This window comes from Leucopleurus acutus, assembly GCF_964270905.1.
Source record: "Leucopleurus acutus genome assembly, chromosome: 16".
Taxonomy (NCBI): domain Eukaryota; kingdom Metazoa; phylum Chordata; class Mammalia; order Artiodactyla; family Delphinidae; genus Leucopleurus; species Leucopleurus acutus.
In genome coordinates this window covers 51,737,231-51,760,012 of record NC_139158.1, presented here as the reverse complement: position 1 = coordinate 51,760,012, position 22,782 = coordinate 51,737,231, and positions in this window count along the sequence as shown.

The window sequence follows — 22,782 nt, the reverse complement described above, 5'->3', positions numbered from 1 at the left end:
AATGAAATGTTTACCTTGTCATAATCAATAGCAATTTTCTTAGCTGTATTAGGTGAATGGAAGTCTTTATGGATGTGGAAGACATGTCCAGAGACACATCTTGAATGAAAACAGATGGTTGTACACTTCTGTACCCACCAATAGATGAAAAGGCGGAAACTTCATTAATGCAAAGTGGCGTGGAGCTGTAACCATGCATCTCAGGACAAAAATGAATCTAGATTCTGTTCTTGTCTCAAGGAGGCAGAAGGTTAAAGGCTTATCTTTGCCAGGCTGTTTACCCCTAACGGATGACTCATTAGGCATAAGCTAGCCTTGTCAAGGTGAATTCCACCGGTACCAAGTCTAATACGTATCATGAAAGATGGGATGTGTTAGTGGTTATGGAAAGGGGTGTGTGTGGAATTATATCTTCTGAGGTCAAGTGGATGAACGGGGTTGGATAGGTGGGGGAAGGAATTGTCTTTAGGATAGGTAGGAATCCAGGAGCTGGTACCACCTGAGGAGAACCACTGGATTTTTACTTTAGGTGGAAAATCAGAGACATTTACAAGGATTATAATAAGGAAGAGTGTGATAAGGCAAGATGGGAGGATCAAACAGGTAGTCAAATGAATGAGAGAGTGGAGAGAGGAACTTATAAAAATCAAAGCTCCCACCTCCCAGATGCCTTCTGTGGGCCAGCCACCTCTCTCCTGTGGGTAGAATGCGAGTCACCTGCTTAGGGGGGAGTGATGGAGGAATAGGCTGGGTTTCTTTTTACTTGGCATGTAAGGATAATAAGGTTGAAGGAAATGGGAAGGAAGGACATAGATTGAAGTAAACAGAGCCTTAATTATTAAAAGAGTTTGAAGAGTTGACATTGTCTGACATTTCAAGAGGAATTAAAGGCTCCTTTTAAATGATTCACGGAAGGTCATAGGATTGTTCACAGGTAGCCCCAGGAAGTTGCCCACCACTACTGGATATGGACGTGAACTCTTTATTCCTCTAAGATCCTGACCTCTGGGACAGACAGTGTATTCGTTGATGAAAAGTAAAACTACCTTTCCTTTGCATTAGGATTTGTAGGCTCCCTCTCAAGCTAGTTTAAGCAAGAAAAAGGGGAATTTATCAAAAGGATGCAGGGCTGTTTCCAGGGATCCCATGGTAAGAAAGGAAGAATCTGAAAATAGGAACTAAAAAGCTTTCAAGTATCCAGGCGGCAATTGGTTTTCAGGTGCTCTCTCATCTCTGCTTCTCCAGTGCTATTTTTCCTCTGTCCCCGTTTCTCTTTCCACATGAGGTAAAATGACGGTTCCAGATGTTTACATCCCCTGGTTCAAGCAACTCATGACTGGCCCTCGGAAGTCTGACCCCAAATTCTCAAGAGAGGAAGAAGCTGATTGGCTCAGCTTGAGCACATGTATGTCCATCCTTGGTCCAGTCAGCTCTGGCCAGTGGTAAGGTCCTAGCACAAATATAGGTGCCATTGATATGCCATGGAAATGGGTCAGATAATAATTCTCAAAGAAGTTGTGGGCTCCATGGGCTCTCCAAAATTGACCACTACCACTGACCCCTTAGTAGATGTGGGGCAGGGGACATAGCCTTTCACCATCACTGTGTTTTCTTTTCCACCAAAAATAATATCTAGCTCCTTGCACTTGAAAATGTGGTCCATGAACCTGCAGCATTAGCATCGCATGGGAACTTAGAAATGCAGACTCTTAGGCCCTACCCCAGACCTACTGAATCAGAATCTGACAGTTCACGAGATCTCCCAACAACTGTAGAACATACTATTTGAGAAATGCTGATTAGACAGAGGATCAAATTAGGAACCACAGATTAGGGCTGTTAAAAGGACTTCTTCCAGAGAGGGATGGCGGCCAAATTGTTTTGTCTGAACTTCAGCTGAGAGCCTTCCCCTGCCCTCACCCAATCTTCCTTTTGAGTGCATTTCTGCTGGAAATTCAGCGTTCAGGATGAGGATGGAGAGAGATGCCGGTGTCTGATATGGGAACCATAGTGTATGTTGTCCTGTTTCGGCACTGAGAGGTGATCTGTGGGGTGAAAAAAGGAAAGAGAAAAGCAATAAAGGTGTTAATATCATCGTCAAAATGGAAGTATCGGCAAGCTTGCTTTTTTTTTTAACATCTTTATTGGAGTATAATTGCTTTACAATGGTGTGTTAGTTTCTGCTTTATAACAAAGTGAATCAGCTATACATATACATATATTCCCATATCTCTTCCCTGTTGCGTCTCCCTCCTTCCCACCCTCCCTATCCCACCCTTCTAGGTGGTCACAAGGCACTGAGCTGATCTCCCTGTGCTATGTGGCTGCTTCCCACTAGCTATCTATTTTACATTTGGTAGTGTATATATGTCCATGCCACTCTCTCACTTTGTCCCAGCTTACCCTTCCCCCTCCCTGCGTCCTCAAGTCCATTCTCTAGTAAGTCTGTGAATTGGTACAGCCACTATGGAAAACAGTATGGAGGTTCCTTAAAAAACTACAAATAGAACTACCATATGACCCAGCAATCCCACTACTGGGCATATACCCTGAGAAAACCATAATTCTAAAAGAGTCATGTACCAAAATGTTCACTGCAGCTCTATTTACAATAGCCAGTAGATGGAAGCAACCTAAGTGTCCATCATCGGATGAATGGATAAAGAAGATGTGGCACATATATACAATGGTATATTACTCAGCCATAAAAAGAAACGAAATTGAGATATTTGTAGTGAGGTGGATGGGCCTAGAGTCTGTCATACAAAGTGAAGTAAGTCAGAAAGAGAAAGACAAATACCGTATGCTAACACATATATATGGAATCTAAGAAAAAAAATGTCATGAAGAACCTAGGGGTAAAACGGGAATAAAGGCAAGCCTGCTTTTAATTAGGTAGTTATTATCTTGAAGTTAATAAATGTCACTTATATATTAAGTCACTAACCTACCTCTGTTTTTATGTCCAGCTCTGCAAGTTTTTAAAGTCCCTAAAATGGCATCTTTTCATGAAGCTTGAGCTCTTTTTGAGCTAAACCAAAAACTTTTGATTATGGAGAAATTACTAGGTTGATTGTTTAGAATATAGATACCCTCAAGAAACTTACTAGGTAGAACATCTTTGTCAGCAATTCAGAAATCCATGCCATTAGCGTTTTGGACTTTGAAGTCTAAAATGATGAATTTCAGACACTCTACTTTGCAGGAATTCTATTTTTCTACTTTTCTCTTGTTTACTCCTTAAAATAATCCTGGGAACTGACGTGGGTCACGATAACCTGCCATTGCTGTTAAATCAAACTGCTCATTTGCAGGGAAACATTTATTATTTAGTAACTTAACCAGAAATCCATAAAAAAATACTTTCTTATAAAAATCCTTGCTTTGTAAACTGCCAGAAGTGACCAGATGGAAATAACAAGAATTTCTAGTTCTGCAGGCAAACAGGAAGCCCCACCTCAGTAGGACCCTGCTGACACCAATTCAGAACTTTTTTTCCAACTTATTTTGTTGGAATAGAAGCATTTGGGTTTACCGGATCAGACTGGAATTTTTGAAGCCAACTGCTCTAATACCCTTGGTATTCCAGGTGACCAAATTTCTATATTCATTAAAAGAAAGTATCATTTTGTCTGATGGTTTAACATCCTTATATTGGATAGAAATATAGAAGTATCTGGAAATCTCTGAGTACTGTTTCTCATCCTTGGCTGCACATTGGAATCACTGGAGAGCTTTGACAACTACTGATGCCTGAGCCGCACCTCTGGAGATTCCCATGTAATCGTATGCAGCCTGGGCATGGGGATTTTTAAACCCTCTCCTCCAAGGAGAACCATCCAAGGTTGAACCATCATCTTATGGACCTGTTCATCAAACAGTCCCACTGAGGGACATTTGCAGGTACGCTTGTCAAAATGCAGACTCCCAGCTACCAGCCCAAGAGAATCAAACTCAATAGTTTGGGGACAACTTTAAGAATCTGTATCTTTAAGCAAGCCAAGCTCTGTTGAGATTCCAATAGAGGAGACCCTTGGGTCACACTTAGAAACACTTTATTGGAGATTATTTCTAAAAAGAGAGTGACTGGAAGAACTGAAATGTGTTCAATGTTGGGTTGTTAGGGATCCATCAGCAAGTGATTCAGGAATATTTTAAAAAGATGAAAAAACAGTAGTGTGATATAGGGACAAGACTCCTTGCATAACGATAAAAGAGTGGAGTTCTGGGCCTCATTTTGCTTCTCTAACCAGTTCTGTGGCTCCAGGTAAGACACCCAGTTTCTCTGGTACTGAAGCTCTTTGCCTCTCAAATGAGGACCTTGGGAAAGATTAATCTCAGATCACCTGAAATTCCAATACTTGATGAGTTTCTGATAGTAAAGACTTTCTATTCTCATGAATTCTTACAGAAATTTCCAGCAGGACTCTTGATGTTTGCCCTAAAGCAGTGGGGCAACAAGCATAGTAGCTTCTCCATCACCTGGGCTCAAGAAATGCAAAGTCTTGAGCCCTGCCCCAGACTTGCTGAAGCTGAATCTTTGAGAGTGAGGGCCAGTGCTCCAAAAATAGTACTTGGAAAAAATAAAGTTGAGAAGTGTTCTTTTAATCTATAGTGAAGGAAAATCACCTCTATAAGTATGAACTTTTAACACTGTTTATAAATGTTACAATATCTTTGTTGGCAAGCTGATTCAAATTGAAGGGGAACTCTTAAAAAATACCGAACTCGGGCTTCCCTGGTGGCTCAGTGGTTGAGAGTCAGCCTGCCAATGCAGGGGACACGGGTTCGTGTCCCGGTCAGGGAGGATCCCACATGCCACGGAGTGGCTGGGCCCATGAGCCATGGCTGCTGAGCCTGCGTGTCCGGAGCCTGTGCTCCGCAACGGGAGAGGCCACAACAATGAGAGGCCCGCATACCGCAAAAAAGGAAAAAAAAATACTGAAGTCTAGAGACTTGATACACCAAGTGTGGTCTCCTAACTGTCAACATCATCATCACCTGAGAATTTGTGAGAATTGCAGAATCTCTGGCTCCACCCCAGACATACTGAATCAGAATTTGCATTTTTTTTGCTCAAGAAAATCGGATAATTTATTTGCAAGTTAAATTCTGAGAAACACTGTTCTAGATAAAGATGTTAAAACTGTAATGACAGGTTTCCTTACCTTCAAAATATTATTTATACGCCTATCAGTAATCAGTTCCTCCCACACACCTGTAGGCAAATCTAGGGAAAAAATGTTCTTTTAAGTTTGTTCTGTACTTGTTTCAACTTAGTAATTGGTAGGTGTTGTCTTCCTTGTATTTTGAGGCATTTAAACCTTTTTTCCCATTCTTCCTTGAAGAAAGTTACTTAACACTTTTATTTTTTCTTCCTTTTTTTTTTTCTCTTTTGAAGCTGCCATCTCAGACTGGATCCCTATATTACTTGAGAATATTTTTTAAACTTATTTTTCTGATATCTGACCCACTTCTCTAAGGTGGAGGATGACCAGAGTATTGTTGAGTTGTTTTGTTTTTTATTTTATTTTGTTGTATATTGTGATTCATTGCTATGTCTGTAGCGGTCTCAATAAAATTATAAGTTTGAAGATTAACATTAAAGTGTAACAAATTATAAATTAGAAGATTAACATTGAATTGCAGAATTTCCTTTTGAAATGGAAAAATTCATTAAGGATCCATTAATTCCATCAGTAGAGCCTTCTACATTACCAATAAAGAAGAACGAGCCCTGTGCAGTGATCACCTTTGGATAGGCAGAGGCAACTTGAGATTTCACGATCAGAACAGGGCAGATTGGGTGTAAAATAGTTGGAAATGGAGCCCAGAACTGTGTGCATATTCTTGTGTGGCAACTTTTAAAAATAATTTTTAATCACTTTATCATTGAAGTATGCTAGTATAGCTCCTAGGTTTCAGGATATTTTCAGCCTTCTCAAAAAATAGGTGAGTTCTGAAAAAATTTTATTGGCTTCAAAATATAAGATGAAAGCTACAACAAAATGACTGTTTCATTAAATGTCTCCCAAATAAGACATTTCATTGTCAACTATTTTATCAACCATGACATTATCTCAACTTGTAACTTAAATCATCCTCGTGGACTTATATACCAACTACATCTGCTGTGAGTACCATTCAGTGTGTTTGATATGATTCAGGGTGATGCTAAAAAATAAGAATTTGTAGAACAACAAAGATCTTAAATCCCTGACCTGCCATGGTTAATTACTTCCTTTCTTCTTTTCTATGATTATTCCTTATCTACTTTCCTATTTAGAAGTAGAAATTGGTCAGGGTTTTTTGTTTGTTTTTGGTAAAAATAAAAATGTACCATAAATGGGCAATTTTTGGTCAAGTTTTGTGGGATTGTTTTTCTCTAGAAAAACGATTCTTGATCTTTTGGGGAATTAACTCATTTGAGAATCTCATGAAAGCTAAAGAAACTGCTCTAGAAACATGAAAGTATGCACGAAAATATACATTTGGGGCTGAAGGTTAATGTTTTAGTAAAGGCTCTTTGGATGACAAAAATTAGTAAAACAAACCAACAAATAAAATTAACTAATATGTTGACTTTTGGAGTTTTAAGCAAGGAAAGGATAATTTTTTGGTTCACGTAGCTGGAAAGGTGCTTCAGATACAGCTGGTTCCAGGGTCTCATTAGTCTAATTGTACTGGGCTTGGCTTCCTTTGTCCCTCTGACGTGCCTTCTCCTATGTTTGGACAGTTCTCTGACTTTACATGTTAGTCATTGATAGCTCTAGCATCAAACCTAGCAGAAGAAAGACTCTACTTCCCAGGTATCTCAGATATATCAGATATCAAATGTATCACATATATCACAAGTGAACTTGTTAATCCCGATTGGTCAGATCCAATATTCTGTCCATTCCTTAACCAGGCGCATTCCATCCCTCGCCATGGGAGATCCGAGCCCAGGTCACAAGCTGCACTTCTGGAGTCAGTATCGCTGGGACCTCAGGAATGGAGAGCAGGAGAGGGGAGGACTTCAAGATGAACATTATTAGGACACTCTTGTCAATGGAATGGGGAGTGATGTTAAGGGGCAAAGGCAACCAGAAGCCACTGCCATGAGCAACTCCTGCTTTAGAGATAGCGAAACCATCTAATTAGCTCAAGCCAATCTTTTTTTACTCCTATAGAGCCCAAAATACATGCACATCTTATTCATTCCTTTAATAAAAATGTACGGTGCACCTTCTGTACATGTATATTTTCAACCATTCATCCATGACCCTTATCCTCACGGATGCATTTCTTTGAACTTGTCATCACATACCTTGTCTAAAATGCTGTGCTTGTGTTAGCATTTGAGCAGTGTGGGTAAGCACATTGTATTTCCTCAAGTATCTTCCCTAGAAGTGTAAAAATGCAGGTATCTCAGTCCCTAAGCATCCAAACTTATTCCTAATACTTCAGACTATGTTTGCCAAGCCTCATGGGAAGTTTGTCTTTAAACAAGTCTGCAGTACTTATTTTAGGCTTGACTAATGTGGTTCATTGTTAACATGAAATGAAAGATACATTTAAAATCCGCAAGTAGTGAACAACAGAAAACCTATGAGGGACATGCTAACAGTTGTCAGAAGGTAAAAGGGTTTATGTTCTGTCTTCATTTGTCAGTCATGGGACTGATAGCTAGGGTTGGAATGGACAGAATACCTGGATCTGACCAGTTGGGATTAAACACAATTCTGAAACTTTATTTAAGATACCCAGGAAGTAGAGTCTGTCTTCTGCTAGATTTGATACTATCAGATATCAGCCTGGAGCTGTCACCTATAAGAGATAATTTGTTTAACATCTATCATCATTCCAACACAGTTAAAGAGGGCTGAGTGATACTGAAAACTCTGCAAAACAGTGGTAGCTTTACTTTGGCCATGGATTGCTGAATTTAATGGGACCTTTCTGGAATGTTTAAATAATCCCATCTTTAAAGACCATGAGATGGGACTATTTTATAAATAAATTGGCCTTTTATATCAGCAGAGATGAAGTCAGGAAATGGAAACCACTCCAGGTGTTTCAAGCAGAAGAGATTTAATACAGGGGACTGGGTGCTTACAAAATGGCATGAAAGACTGAAGAATGAGGAATGTGTGTCCACCCCTGGACTTTTGAGTTCAAAGGCATGCCACTGTTGCTATTGCTGCCACAACTTCCTCTAAAACCTGTATCTTTCAGACCTTGCTTGCTAGGAGAAGAGCAGCAGGAAAATGGCCACTGTCTTTCAGATATTTAATTAGTGCTTCTAATTGGCTCCAATTCTAACCAGAACCCAGCTGCAAAGAAGTCTTAGAAATGTAATGTTTAGCTTTCTGGCCTCCCCAACCGAAGAAGGGTGGAATGGAGTACACAGACAATCTACAGTATATACTACAGCTTTTAAAAATGCAATCAGTTTCTCAAAGAGATATCTGCATTTCTGTGTTCATTGCAGCATTATTCAGAGTAGTCAAGATACGGAAACAACCTAAGTGTCTGTCAGCAGATAAGTGGGTAAAGGAAACATGATACACACGCACACACACACACACACACACACACACACTGGAATGTTATTCAGCCTTAAAATAGAAGGAAATCCTGCCATTTACAACATGGATAAATCTAGAGGACATTATGCTAAGTGAAATAAGCCAGACACAGAAAGATAAATACTGCATGATCTCACTTATATGTGGAATCTGAAAAAGTCAGACTCTTAAAAACAGTAGAATGGTGTTTGCTAGGGGCAGAGGGGTGGGGGAAATGGAGAGATGTTAGAGAGTACAAAGTTCCAGTTATATAGGATAAATACGTTCTGGAGACCTAATGTACAGCATGGCAACTATAATTCATGATACTGTATTGTATACTTGAAATTTACTGAGAGTAGATTTTTTGTGTTTTAACCACACAAAAGTACCAAAAAAAAAATGGTGAATATGTGAGGTGATAGATGTTAGCTTGATTGTGGTAATCATTTCACAATGTATACATATATCAAAACATCATATTATACACCTTAAATATATACAATTTTTATTTGTCAATTATACCTCAGTAAAGCTGAAAAAAAATGGGTTTTCCTGGGATTTTATAATGAAATTCCATTTTTTGTTCAAGAGAAACCACCTATCTACTACAATTTTAAATAGTGTTAAGATTAGGCCTCAGTAAACAATGAACTGTATGTTTTCTTCTTTTTAAACTTTACATTTGAATTTACAGACAGTACAATTCACATTTTTGGTTTGAGTTATATGAGTTTTGCCAAATACATTGAGTCATGTAACCACTGACTGATAATTAGGATACAGAGCAGTTCCATCACTCCGAAAAATACTCTTCTGCTGCCTGTTTGTAGTTAAGCCCTTTCTACATCCTTAACCCCTAGCAACCGCTGATCTGCCCTCCATCATTAATAGCTTTGCCTTTTCCAGAATAGCATAGAAATGGAACCATACAATTTGTGTTGAATCCCACATTAGGACAGTGTATTTGAGTTTCTTCTCTGTTGTTTCTGATAAAGATAATCCATTTATTATTGCTGAATCGTATTCCATTGTATGTATTTACCATTCCTGACTTTCATTTTGAGAGTATAAAAGTTTTGAGAGTGTCCTTTTATTTAAAATCTCCTTATATATTTTTAAATAGTTCTAATTTGCCTCTTAATCATGACAAAAAAATGAAGAAGACAAATGTCTTCCCTTTCCTGGATGACTTCAAACTAGGTGTTCATCACGACAGTTCATCAAGTTATATAGTCTGATTATGATTCCTGAATAGGAACACGATAATTAGACAAATCTCAAGAACTGGAATTTTTTTCTATTCTGATAGTTAGACCAAGTGCCTAGAATGTATTAGGCGCCCATTCTTATCACTTCAATGAGTTTTCCAAAAGATGAAATACTTTTTAAATGAATTATTTGTTGATTGGTGCCAGATTAGAACTGAAAGGCCAGTGAAGGCCACCTAAATTTTTATTTGAAAAAGTAGAATCATTTTTGGCTTTATTCCCAAAGAGCCTTTCCTGTAGACAGATTTCAGCATATTTTGATGATTCATTGTAGAAATGTGTTTATCAATTACAGTAGGAGAAAGCATTACCAGCTAACAGCTAAGAAAAGGAGAAAAGGTTACATCATTCAGTTTCAGGTTCCTAAAGGCATTAGTGGGCAGAATGTAATTAACCAGCTTTGGATTCATCCAGTTTGAGGACTTATCCCCCATCTTTTTTCTGAAGGGTTCGGTGATCATTCATTATCTCAAGGTTTTTGGTTTTGCATTTTAAATTTTATTTGAAAAGCAGAACCCTGATGGCACTGTGCTTTCTTAGGCTCAGTTGAACAGTCAGGGGTGAAGAAACCAAGAAGTTTTCTTATAATTACAATACCCCAGACATCCTGTATGTTACATTCATTGTCTCATGACCTTATCCGGTAGGTAGTATTATTACCCACATTTAAGTGTTAAGAAAGCTGAGGTTAAAAGAAGTTAGGTAACTTTCCCAAGATTCACATAGCTCATCAAGAAGAACTTGAACCCAGGGCTGCCTGGTAACAAAGTCTATGCTTTTAACCACTAACTTTTAGCCTTTCCATTGCAGTTAAACTATTTCGTATGTATCTAATTATGTGCATTTATCATTAAGATGATACCTGCTTATCCAGATTACTTACCTCCATCAATCATTTTTGAACAATGTGAAGTATGAGTAGGTAATACATCCTGCATAAAATATTTGTGGCCCAGTGAGATGACTAATTAGTAATCCTGAGCTTCTTCCAAGAAGGGTTGCCCATGTGCAACTTTAGTGGAGTTTTCTACAGCACTTGGGCCTGGAGTCAGAAGTCACATTTAATGTCCAGGCTAACCACATTAGTTGAGGCTTTTAGAGTTTGTGCTTATTGGATTTTAGAGGGATATGTTTTGACCTGATGTATAAAAACCTTCTTAATAACAGACCTTTGTTGCAGTGGGATTCTGCTATATTATTTGAAAATAATTTGATGAAACTAAATCAGATCAGGGACTTGTAGCTAAAGCATTCTAGGCACTTTAGTAGACATTTAAAAATGCTCTGCTAAAGAGGATGCTGATGGGCGATCAGAAATTCAAGATGGAGCGTGACTAATGTCCTACACGCTGCCATGGTTATCATCATAAAGTGTCTACAAAGGGCTCCAACTTAGATGATCAAGCCACCTGACCCTCCAGTCAAACATAAGGCTGGACAAGATTGTTTTAGCATGTTCTACATACATTTCATTGTGGCAAGTCATGTGCTTTCTAGGTTCTTTTGTGCAAAGCTAATAAGCTACAGGAGAGGCCGTTGATCAAATTGTTTTAGAGTGTATTCCATTTCTGAGGGTGAGTAGGTGTGACACGTTTCACTGTGAGCACACCCTTAATATTAAAAGATGGTCTAGGTTGATACCAGACAAGGTCAACTTGCTCTTGTGTCTAATGAAAATGTCCTCGCAGTTTGTTCACTGGGAGCAGTTAACTTGACTTAGCTTGTGAGCTTCTGGTAACAGGAATTATTTTTCTCATTTTGTTCTGCCTCTTGGTACATAGTACAGTATCTGATACACAGTAGGTACATATATATATAGTATGTGTGTATGAGTGTAAAATACTTCAAAGTTACATGGGAGGAAATCCCATGTGATTCAGGGGAGGCTGAGAACTCTTCGGGGACTGGAAATATTTGATTGCTTCAAATCCTCAGTTGGTATATATTTATTAAAGAGCAATGTATTGAATGTTTGGCATAGATAAATGTTTTGCAGGAGGGATAATGATATACTTGTTTTCGCAAAGCATACAATCAAGGGGGAAAGACCTGCCGATGGAGCCTAGCATGATTCTACTACTACGTTTATTATTAGTCCTGCCTAACATTTATTGAGCAATAATTAGATGTCAGACTCCTTCTAAGTCATTTCTGTATTAACTCATTTAATCCTCAAAACAGTCCTACTGAAGTAGGCATTATGATTATCTCCATTTTACAAATGAGGCATCTCAGGCTCAGAGACATTAAGTAACTCACAGAAGATCACACAGCCGTAAAAGGTGTAGTTGGGATTTGAATCCAGGCAGTCTGACTCCAGAGCCTCAACTTATATGTACTAGAGTCTACTTAAGTCATGGATAATGACTTAATTAGCCAAGTGAAGAAGGGGGAAGCAGATAGTGTAAGAGTATTGTGTTCGGATGGTATGTCATATACAGAATTGGGCACTGTGGTTGGGGAGTATGTGTGTGTGTTTGGGGTGGATGATAAAAGTATGATTGGAGAAACAGGTTATGTAAGTCTTCTTAAAGCTGTGTTGTTAAATGGATTTTTATCTTGTAGCTGGTAATGGGCCATTGAAGGGTTTAATCAGGTGACATAATAAAACTTGCCTTTTTTATTGATGTATAATTGATTTACAATATTATGTTACTTTCAAGTGTACAGCAGAGTGATTCAGTTGTACATATATATATATATATATATATATATATATATATATTCTTTTTCAGAATCTTTTCCATAACAGGTTATTACAAGACATTGAATATAGTTCCCTGAGCTATACAGTAAGTTCTTGTTATCTTTTTTTTTTTTTTTTTTTTGCGGTACGCGGTCCTCTCACTGTTGTGGCCTCTCCCGTTGTGGAGCACAGGCTCTGGATGCGCAGGCTCAGCGAGCATGGCTCATGGGCCTAGCCGCTCCGCAGCATGTGGGATCTTCCCAGACCGGGGCACGAACCCATGTCCCCTGCATCGGCAGGTAGACTCTCAACCACTGCGCCACCAGGGAAGCCCTCTTGTTATCTATTTTATATATAGTAGCATGTATCTGTTAATCCCAAACTCCTAATTCATCCTTTCCTCCCCCACTTTCCCCTTTGATAACCATAAGTTTGTTTTCTATGACTGTGAGTCTGTTTCTGTTTTGCAAATAAATTCATTTGTATCATTCTTTTAGATTCCACATATTAGTGGTATCATATGATATTTGTCTTTCTCTGTCTGACTTACTTCACTTAGTATGATAATCTCTAGGTCCATCTGTGTTGTTGCAAATGACATTGTTTCATTCCTTTTTATGGCTGAGTAATATTCCATTGTATATATGTACCACATCTTCTTTATCCATTCATCTGTCAATGGACATTTAGGTTGCTTCCATGTCTTTGCTATTATAAATAGTGCTGCTATGAAGACCACGGTGCATGTATCTTTTCAAATTAGAGCTTTCATCTTTTCCAGATATATGCCCGGGAGTGGGAATGCTGGGTCATATGGCAACTCTATTTTTAGTTTTTTAAGGAAGCTCCATATTGTTTTCCATAGTGGCTGCACCAATTTACATTCCCACCAACAGTGTAGGAGGGTTCCCTTTTCTCCACAGCCTCTCCAGCATTTATTATTTGTAGACTTTTGGATGATGGCCATTCTGACCAGTTTGAGTCATCGTAGTTTTGATTTGTGTTTCTCTTATAATTAGGGATGTTAGCATCTTTTCATGTGCCTGTTGGCCATCTGCATGTCTTCTTTGGAGAAATATCTGCTTAGATCTTCTGCCCACTTTCTGATAAAACTTTCAGTTTTAGAAAAGTTAGTCGGCCTTCTGTCTAGAGAATAAAGGGAAGGGTAGGGGACGGACTGCAGACAGAAAGATTAACTAGGAAGCTTTCCAGCAGCCCAGAAAAAGAGTGATGGACACTTAGCCTAGGCTGGGGGTGAGAAGGGAGCAGATTCAAGGGAGATCCAAGGGGTAGAATCAACAGGACTTCATGGGCAGGAGAGAAGTGTTAGAGGGAAGAGTTGCATTTAGAGTATTTTAAAGAATAAAATGTGAATTTCACAGTTCCTGTTCTAGGCCAGCGTTGTGTTGTTCTCATAGTTCATTTCCCTATAGGAAGGACAAGTTAAGTGTTAGAGGAATGAGTGTACATGGTTTTCTATGGACTTCTGGTCTATTTGGTTTTCCTTTAGAATGTGTCTTGAATTCATGCTACTTGTGGCAGATTCTTTCAATAAACTTTTTATTTTTTATTCTTGAATTTTATTTTATTTTTTTATAAAGCAGGTTCTTATTAGTTATCTATTTTATACATATTAATGTATATATGTCAATCCCAATCTCCCAATTCATCCCCACCACCCCTGCTTTCCCCCTCAATAAACTTTTGATGCATGCAGCCTCTTATGAACAGCAGTGCTAATCCTGCTAATATGCCATTAGAAGAAGAATGAAATGTAAAAGTAAGATGAAAGGAATTATACTAGTCTTTTCTACACAGTGCTCCTTAGATGTTAAGATTGAACATGTCTTTTACCTGAAAATAATCATATTCTGACTTTGTTCTATTTCTATACATTCAAACACATTTGAAATTACATATATATATGAGCCTTCATGTGTATGATTGGGAACAACAAATTTATTTCCATCAGCCTTGGGTAATGTGTTTTTATAATGGGAAATTCTATCCTTAAACATACCACAGTGTTAAAGAGAAGAATATCATTTGTCCTATGAAAACCATGCCTTGTTCTTTTCCCCTATGCCTTGTTTCTGGAATACCCATCTAGGCAACAGAAGCTGTGTTTCACTTGAGGATTTCTCTTCTGGCTGATAGGTTTTATTCGTGGCTCAAGAGAGCAAATAAATGTATTATATAAATATCCCTCCTTATCTGAGGGTCTTGCTTCTTCTGTACAATCCAGGTTTTCAAATGGTAGAATTCTTGACTTATGTAATATTTTAAAAATCTGTGCTAATTTTTTGGTCCATTTCCTCCTTCTCCCTTTTAGCTTTGTAATACTCATTCATTCAAATGAAAAAAAAAGATATAACCATGCTTAAGATGCGTGAAAATTTTTTTTCCGGTTTGGAATTCTTTGAATGCAATGGAGGCTCTTTAGAATTTTACCATACGGAGGGAAATGCTGTGTCTAAAACCACAGGAACAATGTTTTATGATATATCTTATGAGACAGCATTACTGGGGTAGGGGAGAAAGCAGGTGGCATAATATTAAATGGGACCATATTTATATCAGACTAGACTTAGAAGAAAGATAGCTAGCTATTTATGGAGTGCTAAGTCTGTCCAGATAACATGCTAACTGCCTTACAGGCATTATCTCATGTGACCTTCCCAAAAGGTGAGAAATATACTTATTTCTTCCCCAGTTGAGGGAAGTGATGTTGGGAAATTTATCTAGGCACACTTATCCAATGTTGTGCAAGGGAAGGATGGAGATGAATTTGGACCTAGCCTTTCCAATTTCAGAGTTTATTCTTTTAATCAATACACTGTAATTTAAGACACACGTGGGGCTATTTCAGGGGAGAACATGGTAGGGAGGTAGGGGAGAGGAAGGAGGGAAGGAAAAGAATGGGAGAGGCATTGCATAGGTTAAGCTAGCCTCTGTAACAAAGAGGGCCACAGATAGATAATGGCTCAAATATGGTAAAAGTTTATTTTTTGCTCATGTGACAGTACTGGGCAGATGAAGTGGTTGGTGGTGCTGCCACATGTTTTCGGTTTTTCAGTGATCCAGGCTGATGACAGCTCTGTCATCGTTAACTTGTAGCTTTCAAGTTCCCCCCGGGGGATGATGCTGTCTGTCCTCCCCGAAGGGGGCAGAGTGCATGAGTGTGTGGAGGAGGATTTAATGGGCATGCCTAGTTATGACACATATACTAACACACTCACAGGCCAGGACTCAGTCACATGGCTCTACCTGACTGCAGGGGAGGCAGGTAAATGTAGCCAGGCGTGGGTCCTAGAAGATGAGGAATGCATGGATTTGGCTGATTTGTCAGGAACCAATAATCAATCACGAGATCCTGTAAGAATCAAGTCTCCGTGCACGCATGTATATTTTGTGTTCTCCCATGCTTTGTGAGAGAGGGATTATTTGTCTCATTTTACAAAGCAAATAATTGAGACCCCGGGAGTTGCCCAAGGTCATGTGGCTATTAAATAAATGGTAGAGCTGGAGCCCCAGCCTGGCTCCATGCTATCCCTGGGCCTGCTCTTTCTTCCCTTCACACCACACATGTTATTCGGTCTCTCACTCCCCGCCCCAGTCTAGTCCTTTGATAGGAAGCAATTCCAGAAAGCAAGATTCAAATCCCAATTAATTCTATGATTCTCAAAATATGGTCCACCAGCAACATCATGATCACCAGGGAGCTTGTTTGAAATGCGCAATTTCAGTCTCTACCCCAGACCTGCTGACTAATCCAGTCATTCCAACAGGCTCCCCAGGTAATCTGGAGGCAGGGGGAAGCCTGGGCTCCTGCAAGACAACTTCCCAACCCCATCCTGCTGTCTGACTATCATCTTTCATCTGTGCCTGGGAAGAAGTGGGTTCCCTCTGTTAGTCACAGGATATCACCAGTTGAGTAGAATTTCAGCCTTTATACGGAGTAAACATGTTTAACCTAGAAAGGATAACTTAGCAACGTAATATTGAATGACCGCTTAGCCCAATTTTTGAAAAGCATGAGCTGTCTCCATAGATAAGCCAAACAGGCCCGAACAAAACAGAAGAAAAGAGAACTTGTCTCTTTGGGTTAGTGGACAACAATTTGATTTTCTGAAAAGAGCAGCTTTTTTTCTTTTGCTGAGAAGGTAGGAGTACTGAGCCCCTAGTTTTCCCACTGCAGTTTACAGTTAGGGCCCAAACAGATTAAAGACACACACTCTCAAACCATCTGACCTCTGATTCCACATTTCCCGGGGCAGTCCCGTTCCTAGTGTATCAGCTGTTAACCTTGCCCTACGGTTACAAAAAGGCCACTGCTGGTTAGATTGTTAATGGCTGATGAGTGTCAAGGAGGGTCTTTCTTGTGGTCAGACCCGTTCCCCCGTGAGTCTTATGACAATCATATCCTTACAACCCCATTCACTGAAGAGGAGGGGGGGAAGGGAGGTAAGCACCCAAGGGCCCCAAATGTCAGGATAGATGACCAGACGGCCTTCCTATCCAGGAGGAATGAAGTCTGAAGTCCACGGCTGAAGGGACACGCAGCCAGGCACTACTGTTTTGAAACAATAAAATAAAACTTTTCCAGAGGCTTTGCAACCTTGATAATTTTACTCTGTGTATGTGATTTTTACATAAAACAAACAAGTCAGGAACAGTCCCACTGCTCTGGTGTATGACTGCGTGCAGCCACAACTACATGCTTATTGCCTTAGAAGGTAACTTTAGGCTATTTTTATTCAATTAAATCTCACAGGCCACTCAGAGCAAATGTTTGCATCTTGTTTTCTTGGAGATTTGGACATGGAGAATAGCAACTTGCTTAAGGTCAGAGCAAGTAGAATTCCAGCTACATGGAATCTCCCAGTTACAACTCTTACCTCTCGATTCATGGTGGGTAGGAGGGGTGGCTTGCAAACTGTAAGACTTTAATACATATCAGTGACCTTCTCTTATAAACTTAAATGCTCTGTAAATCAAGGAAGGTGTCTGCTGTTCTCATACTAGTGTATTTCATTACAGTCAAATTGAAAAAGAGTTGGTATTGATGTTCCATTGGCAATATTCCGGGCAGGATTTGATTTACAAGAACAGTGTCATGCATGAGGGTGTGTATTGCTTACATGGGACATCGAGAAACTAAGTGATTCTGTCTTAAGTTTTCAAGTAGTTTTACTTAAGGGAAGCATGGAAAATTTCTTTATTTATGATGTCCCAAAATTGCATTTTAGGAAAGGTTTGAACGAAGATGTTTACTTGCTAATTCACCCATGGTTATTCCAACAGGCTCTCTCTTCACATTCATAGCAGCCTTCATGACATGCTTTACGCATTGCTGAGCACTGTGCTTAGTCCTCTGTATGCACTTACCTAATACCACCCTAACGAGGACTTATCAGGTAGATATTACCTCTAGCATACAGCTGGAGGGGGCTGCCAGGATCTCACAGCTCACAGAAAGGTGAGCTGGGGTTCCAGTGTCATCGAATGTAGTAATCAGAAACCCAATGGCAGCTGGCAAGCAAAATAAACATCACCCATATGTGCCATGACTGCAGCCACTCAGCTCACTCATGCAATACCTGTTCATTCACTCATTTATTTCTTTTCATTTGTTTAACAAACATGTACTGAGAACTTGCCATGCACCAGGAGGACACCAAAATGAGAAAGATTCACAGGTCCTGCCCTCCTGGAGTTCCCCACCTAGTATTTTATTAAAAGTCGTATTGTATTTTCTTCCTTGGTGGTTGCATGTATGTAACACAGATATGTTGTATGCTGGATGACTTCAATTAAGGAGGATGGCTAATAACTTTATGAAACTATGAGCACCAAAATTTAGGATGTGGCATTTGGATAGAGAATGGGAAACTCTCTATGGACAGATTGCAAAATTAAACCTAAAGTAAATAATTTGCTTACTAATTTATCCTTTTTCCTATATGTTGCATCTGTATTCCTTTATCTGCGAGAATTGATGCTTCTGATGTGTAAGGTATTGTATGCTAAGATAAATTCTTTTTCCCATGCATCTAAAATTTCTTTCAGGCTTAGACCTGAGCTTGAAATAATGATAGTGCTAGATGGAAAGGTTTGTTGCCTTGGAGAGGTATGTATGAAGTGCTATGCGATTCAAGGCAAGAGAGAATTAGAGAAAACTTCTAGGGGGAAGTGACATTTGAGCCAGACTTCAAAGGATAGACTGGATTATAAGATGGGGAGACCGGTGGGTTGCGGGTTCATTTGAGGCAGAGAGAACTGTAGAAAGGAAAGTACAGAGAAGAGGGACTAGCAAGAAATTAACCTGAACTTTGAGATATGAGAGATACTTCAGAGGGTATTAATGATTGACTTACTAAGCAACTTCCTAGGGCTCATCATCGTGTTGATAATCTCTTACGGAGACTGGAGAATTTAAAAAATCTAAATAAGAAATGATCACCTAAAAAATTTAGAAAGTACATAAAATTATGAAAAGAAAAACTCAGCAAGAAACCTTCACCCAAATGAAGCCACTGACTAACATTTGAATATTTTCCTTCAAGTCTTTTGTATTTTGTTTCTATACATCTTTGTGAATAGTTGAAATCATATATTACATTCTACCTTTTCATTTTAAATAATACCAGCATTTACCTGTGTTATGATGAAGCTCTTAGAAACCGTCACATTGAATGGCCTTGTACCATTGCCTGGGTTTGTCACAGTTGACTTTACCCCACCCTATTGTTAAACGTTTAGGGTGTTCCGTGTTCTCCACTACTTTTATATTTTGCAGATGGTAAAGCCAAGGCACTTTAAGAAGTTGAGGGGGGTGGCTACTTGTTTGGTTGCTAGGAGCCAGAAGGAACCCAAAGACTCAGTACACAAAGCTCAGCCCTGTTACTAGAGGTTCTGGGGGTAAAGACTAATTAGCTATTGAAGTTCATGTTCTGAGAAGTTTGGCCTAAGTGGGCCACTGACCTTCTGACTCCCAGGAAGGAGATTCCATTGACTGTCAGGCTCAAAGCCATTTGGTTACTCCTCCCATTTCCCAGGGTAGTTTGGATTGTTAGGAAAGGACCAAACCATTAGCTCTTCAAATTGGATTTCCAGGTTGGGAAGAGGAAGCAGGAAGACCTATCAAAGGACAAAGATGTTCTGCTCACCCTCTTTGACCTGAAAGACGGAAGGGGCAGAAGGGAAGGTGGGAGTCTGTCCTAAATTGAGTGGGTTTCTCATCACCTGTTAGTTGGAGTTGGCAACCAGAGAAGCATTCTCTTTAGGAAGAAACATGACGAGAAAACTCATACATGTCTTGCTTGGATTTTTAATGTTGCCGCATACCCGTGTTTGTGACTTATTCATTGTATGCTGTGAGCCTGGCTTGCTTTTCATGGGCCCTTTTTACCTTTGGCCCCATCTTTCCTTTATGGCCATTCACTCTAAGAGCAGATAACTGCATTGGAGGGAAGCACAGGTTCCCATGGATCATGCTGCAGTCAGTTCAGCTATTAAATCCATCGTAAATCCTGGCAGACGGCGGTGTATCAGCAGTGTGGTTGTGTATGATGAATGTGTGGTCATAATAACAGTGCCTGGAGGCCTACTCGTGTTATAATTCAGCAAAGGAAGGAGACAGGAAGGAGACTGTTAGCTTAGGGCAAAGAAACATCTGCTCCATGAGACCAAAAAAAAAAAAAAAAAAAAAAGAGGTATACCACATTTTACATAATAGATGCTGTTTTGAAACTTTCTCTGGAATTAATTTCCCATATTAAATCATGCTTCAAACCTCCTTAGGAACTCTCCCCCCCTTTTTCTTTTTATTTTTTTTGGCTGCGTTGGGTCTTCATTGCTACACGCGGGCTCTCTGGGTTTCTCTAGTTGGGGCGAGCAGGGGCTACTGTTCATTGCAGTGCGTGGGCTTCTCATTGTGGTGGCTTCTCTTGTTGCAGAGCATGGGCTCTAGGCGTGTGGGCTTCAGCAGTTGTGGCGCGTGGGCTTCAGTAGTTGTGGCTCGCAGGCTCTAGAGCGCAGGCTCAGTAGTTGTGGTGCACGGATTTAGTTGCTCCGCAGCATGTGGCATCTTCCCAGGCCAGGGATCGAACCCGTGTCCCCTGCATTGGCAAGTGGATTCTTAACCACTGTGCCACCAGGGAAGTCCCAGGAAGTTCACTTTTTACAAGAACCATTCTATTAATTTTCTGAGAGAAAGCAGAATTTCTTAAAAGCCTACTAACTCTGAGATGAAGCTGCCTTCATTCAAATCTTGGCTCCATCATTTAATATCTTTGTGACTTTGGACAAATGATTGAATTGCTCGAGGCCTTCATTTCCCTATCTGCAAAACACACACAATAATAGCACCTATGGCATAAAGTATTTATACAGATTTGATGTGTGAAAACATTTTAAAATACAGAATATGAAATAAGATTCAAAATTTAAAACTGTGACTTTAATATAAATATATGTTAAATATAAAAATAATCTGTCAGTTATTATGCAAGTGATATTATGCACATAAAATGAAATTTGGAACAATATTGTTCTTACTATGACCAGGTCTATAGGGCTAGGCACATTAGTACATTCAAAATAATTCATGGTATATTAGGTTAAAAGGATGAAATGAATACAATCCAGAGTAGGAGAGTTTCAAAGTAATTCAACTGATCTGTGAAGCTAAATAGGTATATAAACACAGTTGAATTCTAAATTTTTTACGCTTATGTTTATCACATAATATTTTATTACCCAAGTTTGCTCTAAAGGTGTAGTTCTTATATTTAAATGATAGTATATATTTACTTTGAAATGTGGAGCTGAATGATTTTGTAAAATTAAATTGGGGATGAGTTCAATTTTAGGTTCCCAGGAAAACTGTCTATGGTTAGATGGCTATAATTCCCTTCCATTTAGTTTAACTGGAAAAAAAGTGGGTATTGGTGCATTAAACACACTCTAAAATTTCAGTAAGTATTACATGACTACTTTATCTATCTATATGTAAATTTACAAACAATGTCAGCCATCTGAGTTAAACAGAAAGTAAAACACCCAGGAGTGAAAAATATATCTAAATGTTATGAAATGGCTGTTATACAATCCCTGCTATAAAATGTTATTATAAAATTCAGATGCCCTCACTCAGAGCCTTCCTGATTCATATTTATCACATAATCTTTACCTTACTTATTCTTCTGAACAGAATAGGAGCCGTAAATAAAAAAAAAAAATGGGGAGAAAGCAAAGCCTGACATCAAAAGAGATATGGAGTAAAATGTAGACACATAACTTTGTTATCACATAGCTAATCACCAGGTCATTTCTTTCCTCATTCTATTATTCACTCCTCTTTCAAAGATTCTCTAATCACCTGTGAAAATACCAGTCACCCTGCTAGGCACAAGATTTAGAGAAGCAGGTGTGGGAGATTCAAAGCTAACTAAGAAACAGACATTTCTGTGTCAAGTTGCTTGCAGTCAAGTGGACAGATTGTGTTCATAATAATTAGTGTCATCCAGAAAAGTAATGTTACAGTTTTAAGTCCTTGCTTTAAGTAGTCACAGATAGTTGACTTTAATTTTGTTGTACTCTCATACTCACACCCTGGATTGCTTTCCTAGCTTCTAATTACTCCCTTTTTTTCCCCTGGATACCTTTTTTCTTCCCTGTGTCTCATTAGTCCTCTTTAATAGCATCTTTTATATAACATAGTCAGGATGCCCAGTGACTCACTAGAGTCATGTAGAAAACTCCCATCCTATTCATCCTTATTTTAGCAGATGTATCAGTTAGTTTTCGCTGGGTAACAAACCACCCCAAATTTTTATGGATTTAAAAAACAATCACATTTTATTTTTCATAATTCAGTGTGCTGGTTGGGCAGGTTTACTAGTCTGGGCTGGCTCAGCTAGGACTGGATGATCTAGGATGGTCTTTCTCACATACTTGAGGCCTCAGCTGGGATGACTGAGTTGATGGAAGCTTCTTGCCATGTAGCTTCTCATCTTCCAGCAGTCTTTCTCAGTCTTTCTAACGTGGTAGTTTCAGGGTTCCAAAGAGACACAAGAAAGGAAACCCCAACATGCAAATGATTTCATGCCTCTGATTTGCATCAAAGCAAGTCACATGCCCAAACCCAGATCCAAGATCCACGTGGAAAAATAGTCTCTGCACCTTGATGGAGAAGCTGCAGAGTCGCAATGCAAAGGGGCACAATACAGGGAGGGAAAGACTTTGTGGCTCTTTTTGCAAATGGTCTGCCATG